The 6,627-nt window shown below is 40.8% G+C and overlaps 1 protein-coding gene across 1 annotated transcript in view; it reads right to left on the bottom strand.

Moving 5' to 3' along the window:
* LOC309560277 (antigen-presenting glycoprotein CD1d-like) overlaps nt 1-6,627 on the bottom strand; it is a 293,187-nt gene that overhangs the window by 193,765 nt on the left and 92,795 nt on the right. The window lies entirely within an intron of this gene.

The following is a 6,627-nucleotide window of genomic DNA, read 5'->3' as shown; positions in this document are numbered from 1 at the left end:
GGAGCTATTTAAGCATCCTTATTATTTGGGTTTACATACCAGCCCCTTCCCTTTAAAGTGGGCATAAACTCCCTTGTATGATTTTTAACTATAAGTAAGCCTATAATAAGGCTTACCAATAGGTACAGTAAATATCTCCTAAACATGCAGCGTGACGTCACCGGCGCATGTGCTCTGAAGCAATGGCATACCCGTGCCATTCCTTCAGAGCCGTGCCCTAAACAGTGACTCCTGGGTGCATGTGCGGGAATGACATCATCACGTCATACCGCTGAAACCCTCAAACCTGGAAGGAAGATCAGGGGAAGATGGAAGTGCCTTAAGCGATGACAGGGTGCCACTGGAGTCTTCGTTTTCAGGTAAGTCTGTCGTAATGTGCTAGTATGTGATGCATACTGTCACATTATAACTTAAACTGCCTTGGGTCAATTTTTTTTTATTTTTGCTGTGGTTTAATATAGTTGAGAGAATGAATAGAATGGGGAAGAGTGAAGACCCATTTACATCAGCCTGGTCTGCTGTGGTGCATACTAATTTGAGTGGGCTGCCTTCTGCGTGCAGGATTGTCAGCAGTGCACAGAAATGTACTCTAATGCATTACTGTGCTGCAACAGAGTAGCACTGGAAAGCCATTCAGAATGACAATGTATTACTGTAATGTGGGTTACCATACACATTACCACGTTGCACTGGTGTGAATAGGCCCTAATCTCTGTCAGATTTATATTGCTGTCTGTGTCACCATTGGAGAGGCTCAAGCTCTCTATTCAGTCTGATGACGATTGTCACTGGAGCAGAACATGAGGGAACATTCAAAATCCTAAATTCTCCTGCTGTCACCTCAACAGTTGGTGAGTGGAGTTGGATATCTGCTCTGGTGCAACTGTCTGAAAATGGAATTTCACTCACTTTCGGTTGTGTCTCCAAGAAATAAAGTGAAGGAAAATCTGCCTAATGGGACACAGACAGCAAAGAAAAAACCTGCTCTGTCCCAACTTTAATAAAAAGGTTTGACATATGATATACTTAAGAGTACATCTGTCATGAGAGAAACACTACTATTTTTAGTCTTCTTTTGAAAATGCTAGTTGTTTGGATTTATTTCTTCTCAGCCATGGACTCAGAACAATTACTTGGCAGATTAAAGTCATAATACCTTATCCATGACTTTGTTCAGGTTAGTTTTAAAGCCAAAGTATCAGCATGACAGTTGGGTAAATGGTAAGAGAGGCCAGCAAAAGAAGCCTGCATATGTCCACCATGTCAGGTTTTCTTTCAAATTATACACCTGTAAAAACACATTTTTATCTTTGACTTGCTGGGGAGATAAGGTTCTCTGAAAAAAGATACTATGCCCAACAAACATGGAACCTCAATTGATCCTCTCGGTGCTGATGGTTAGAGGAGCACATGGCATGGGGTCAGAAATGTGTGCCAAATGCCCTCTTTTGAGATCTTTGTAGACTCAGCATTGGATAAGGGTTAGAAATTGCTCATAGGTTTTTGTGTTTCTTAGGGTCCTATTACAAAGTGTTTATATACAGGTTAAATATTTTTTGTAATTATTCATCTACAGATTCACCGTCTCTAGATGTCCTGGTGACCAATTTAACTGGAGCTAAAAAAATGAGAAGAAAATCCAAAATTTTGATTTATTTTCATAGTCCTGATACAGTATGGTGAGTAAACGTTGTTAGGGATGATCGAACGGTTCGGGTCGACCATCGGTTCGACCCGAAAATTGGCTGTTCGAAAGTCGGCCCGAATTCCAAACTTTTTGCGGTAAAAGTTCGGAATTCGGCCACCAGAACCGCCCAAAATGCAATGGGACAGGAACTGGGCTTTAAAAGCCCGTGATTGGCCCAGAAACATCAGTAAAAGCAGATTGGAGTGACTAGGGGGTCAAGAGGCCAATCAGGAGTGAATACGCCCCCCATACGTCCCCCAGTATATAACATATCCCCGCCAAATCTCTAGCACTGTAATAGAGAGGCTGTGCAATAGAGTGGAAGTATTTCTGTTACTCCTGCTGCTCCAGTGTCATTTTGCAATTATTAGTGTGAGTAAAGGGATATGCAGTGTAGTTAGGGTACTATATACCACTATAGTTTGATTCAATAATCTAGTTTCTGTAGGGAAAGTTTTAGTGTCAGGGTGACCGTAGTGTAGTTTAGGGTGAACTGACTCTGCTATGCCAGGGTGACCGAACTCTTCCATGTCAGGGTGACCATAATGTAGATATATATATATAGAATCAAAAAACACCATTTTGAAGCCCTAAAACACAATAAATGCCCCTAAAAAGTGCCTAGGGTTCTGGGTCATGCCCCAGGGACTATTTTACACACAAAAAAAAGTTCTTAAAAATTTTCGTTTTTGATAGAGATATATATATAAATATATGTGTGTCTATATACATATATGGAATCAAAAAACACCATTTTGAAGCCCTAAAAACCCAATAAATGCCCCTAAAAAGTGCTTAGGGTTCTGGGTCATGCACCAGGGACTATTAATCACACAAAAAAAGTTCTTAAAAATTGTCATTTTTGATAGAGAGCCAATTATTGAAAAAATTATTGAAAAAAAAGAGATTTCTTTGGATTTAGTGTCTGGGGGGTCTAAAAGGTGTACCTGTGAAGTTTCAGCTCTGTAGCATGTCCAGAACCAGAAACAAAGATCATTTTTCCTTCAATTTCATTAGCGCAGGGATGGTGTTACCCTCCTTTCACACCTGGGTGTTTTTGTTTTTTAGGCGTTTATTGGGTGTTTTTTGGGCGTCTTTGAAGGCAGGCATGACATCTCAACTTCTGTATAGGGGTATATACACACACACACACACACACACACACACACACACACACACACACACATATATATATATATATATATATATATATACACACATACACACATATAGGTGTGAAATGGTTCACAAATAAACATATCCAGGTGTTAGAATGGCCAAATCAAATCCAATCGAGAATCTTTGGAAAGAACTGAAAACTGCTGTTCACAAACGCTCTCCATCCAACTTCACTGAGCTCGAGCTGTTTTGCAAGGAGGAATGGGCAAAAATTTCAGTCTCTCGATGTGCAAAACTGATATAGACATACCCCAAGCGACTTACGGCTGTAATCGCAGCAAAAGGTGGCGCTACAAATTATTAACTTAAGGGGACTGAATCATTTTGCACGCCCAATATTTACGTTTTTTATTTGTTAAAAAATTTGAAATATCCAATAAATTTCGTTCCACTTCATGATTGTGTCCCACTTGTTGTTGATTCTTCACAAAAAATTACAGTTTTATATCTTTATGTTTGAGCCTGAAAAGTGGCAAAAGGTCACAAAGTGTAAGGGGGCGAATACTTTCGCAAGGCACTGTATATACACACATATATTTATATATATATCTCTACCAAAAACGCCAATTTTTAAGAACTTTTTTTGTGTGAAAAATAGTCCCTGGGGCATGACCCAGAACCCTAGGCACTTTTTAGGGGCATTTATTGGGTTTTAGGGCTTCAAAATGGTGTTTTTTGATTATATATATATATATATATATATATATATATATATATATATATGTGTATATATATACATACACACACACACATATATATATATATATATATATATATATATATATATATATACACCCCTATACAGAAGTTCTGATGTCATGCCTGCCTCCAAAGACTCCCAGAAAATGCCCAATACACGCCTGAAACAAAAACGCCCAAATTCTAAGAAAAAATATCTTTTTTTTTTCTGATTCTGGACATGCTACAGAGCTGAAACTTCACAGGTACACTTTTTAGACCCCCCAGACACTAAATCCAAAGAAATCTCATTTTTTTTCCAATAATTTTTTCAATAATTTTTTCAATAATTGGCTCTCTATCAAAAAAAGCAATTTTTAAGAACTTTTTTTGTGTGATTAATAGTCCCTTGGGCATGACCCAGAACCCTAGGCACTTTTTAGGGGCATTTATTGGGTTTTAGGGCTTCAAAATTGTGTTTTTTGATTCCAGAATTTCGGGTCCCATTGATTTCAATGGGGTTCTGGAATCCAAACCGAACTTTCGGGAAATTCGGGTGTTCTGGTCAAACCAAACTTTTCAAAAGTTCGATCATCTTTAAACATTGTTACTCTTATACAGGAAGTACCTGTATCCCATGAGAGTGTCTATTTGAGGGTGACCATATAGAGTGGATTGTGGACCTGTATGGCGGATATACTACACATATAACAAAGGCGAAGTAGCTGGCTTATAATCTGACCAGAAACTCCATCTGGTAAGTCAGTTTGGGGTGAGTGGTGGAAGCAGCACACAGGGTGGTTTTTGGCACACGCTTTTCATAGAAGATTTATCACACATAAATTTATCTTATTTGTTGGACTTTAATTGGGGCTTTCAGGAATATTAATGAACGGATATCACTTATGAATTTTGTCGACTGTTTTAAACACTTATTTATTCCATTGGATTTTTGCACGTATATGAATTGTTGTTGCTTTTATATGTTTTTTATTTATGATATTTTGAAAAGGATTTTTATTACTTCAATTTTTGCACAGATTTTTATATAATTTTTGATAGGGTTATATTTGTCAATATAATCATTACACTTGCAGTTTTGGGTGAGTGTTTTTAGGATACTATAACATTGTAAGGTATTTTTGTGCTTATTTTACATTTTTTTCAATCACTAATACGGGAAGTGTTTTTTAAACAATATCACCAGGTGAAAGTACAGAAAAAGAAACCTGAGAAGGTAAAATATATTACATTTTTGTTTTTCAGGTAAGAATACGTTGTTGGTACTTACTCTTCCTTGAATATGCTTCCTTCCCCCCAGTTAAAAATTTAAGGGCCAGGTAGTGGCATTGGCCATTCAGTAAGTTAATAATGGTCAGTCTTGTGAGTTCCTCATTCTGCATGATCCTCTGTGCATCCTGAGAGTAACGGGATTTTCCAGCGACCCACACTCCTTCTTCAGCATTTATGGACACCAGATCTTCTCCATCCAGAGCAACTTTGTAAGTAAAATCCTTACGGTCATTAAAGAATGAGGAACATTCCACCCAGCACTGGAATAAGACGTCACCTGAGGTGGATTGATTCCCAGTTAAAATAAGTAGAACATTTTTACACTTTTGAATGTCACACATTGATGTAGCTATATGTGTTGAGGACAGGTTCCTAACCAAGATATAGTTAACCCCTTTACCAAACTGCTGAGTATTTCTTTTTTATAAAATACGGTTTTTACTTTTTTTTCCTTTGTTACATCTCATTGTTGCTGTTCTCCGACCTCTTTCATCCACTTCCTGTCTAATGCTTCATTAGCTACACATTGTTGCTCTAGACCAGCTTCCTGATAGTGACAACAGTGGACCAATGCACAATGTGTGTCCGCACAGGGGCGTGTGTAACAGGTTGACAACAGAGGAGCACAACTGGGAGACAGTTGTCATACTGTAACAGGAAGTGCCTGAACAAGGACCTCCAAGGCGGGATCACCAATAATTATTTTAATACAGCTGCAGATTTAAAAACACTCAAAAAAACTTTTGAAATTACATTAACATTTTAAGTCTTATGAAATTTTAGTAATTTGGGTTTAGATTTACTTTTTCCTTATGTAGAGTTTTGGTGAGAGCCATTTGACCTGAAAGGTTGCTGCTGCAAAACAATAATAGCTTACCTTTAAATGTACCCTTGGCTTGTGCATTTTACAGCTACCTGCTTCCTGCTCAGAACTGCATCTCTACATCCTGAAAAAAAGTCCTTCAGCATCAATTTCCTTTGAGGCTTTGAGATGTCATGTGGTCAAATGTTGAGCACTGCAAAGTTAATTAAAGCAGTAGTATACTCATTTTTGTGACTTTTACCTACAGGTAAGCCCATATTAAGGCCTATAATAAGGCTTACCTGTAGGTACAATTAATATCTCTTAAACCTGCAAGGTTTAGGGAGAAGGAGAGGGCCCCTGGGTAGCTGAGGGAGGAGAAGGAGAGGGCCCCTGGGTGGCTGGGGGAGAAGGAGAGGGCCCCTGGGTGGCTGGGGTAGAATGAGAGGGCCCCTGGGTGGCTGGGAGAGAAGGAGAATTTGCCTGGGTGGCTGGGAGAGAAGGAGATGACCCCTGGGTGGCTGGGGGAGAAGGAGATGGCCCATGGGTGGCTGGGGGAGAAGGAGATGGCCCATGGGTGGCTGGGGGAAAAAGGGATGGCCCCTGGGTGGCTGGGGGAGAAGGAGAGGGCCCCTGGGTGGCTGGGGGAGAAGGAGAGGGCCCCTGGGTGGCTGGGGGAGAAGGAGAGGGCCCCTGGGTGGCTGGGGTAGAAGGAGAGGGCCCCTGGGTGGCTGGGATAGTAGGAGAGGGCCCCTGGGTGGCTGGAGGAGGAGAAGGAGAGGAACCCTGGGTGGCTGGAGGAGGAGCATGAGAGGGACCCTGGGTGGCTGGAGGAGAAGGAGAGGGACCCTGGGTGGCTGGAGGAGGAGGAGAGGGCCCCTGGGTGGCTGAAGGAGAAGGAGGAGAGGGCCCCTGGGTGGCTGGAAGAGAAGGAGAGGGCCCCTGGGTGGCTGGAGGAAAAGGAGAGGGCCCCTGGGTGGCTGGAGGA

The sequence above is a fragment of the Pelophylax lessonae genome (assembly GCF_965119305.1).
Source record: "Pelophylax lessonae genome assembly, chromosome: 7".
In the NCBI taxonomy this organism is placed as follows: domain Eukaryota; kingdom Metazoa; phylum Chordata; class Amphibia; order Anura; family Ranidae; genus Pelophylax; species Pelophylax lessonae.
Note: the sequence above shows the minus strand (reverse complement) of the source record. Positions and strands in the feature narration are given on the sequence as shown.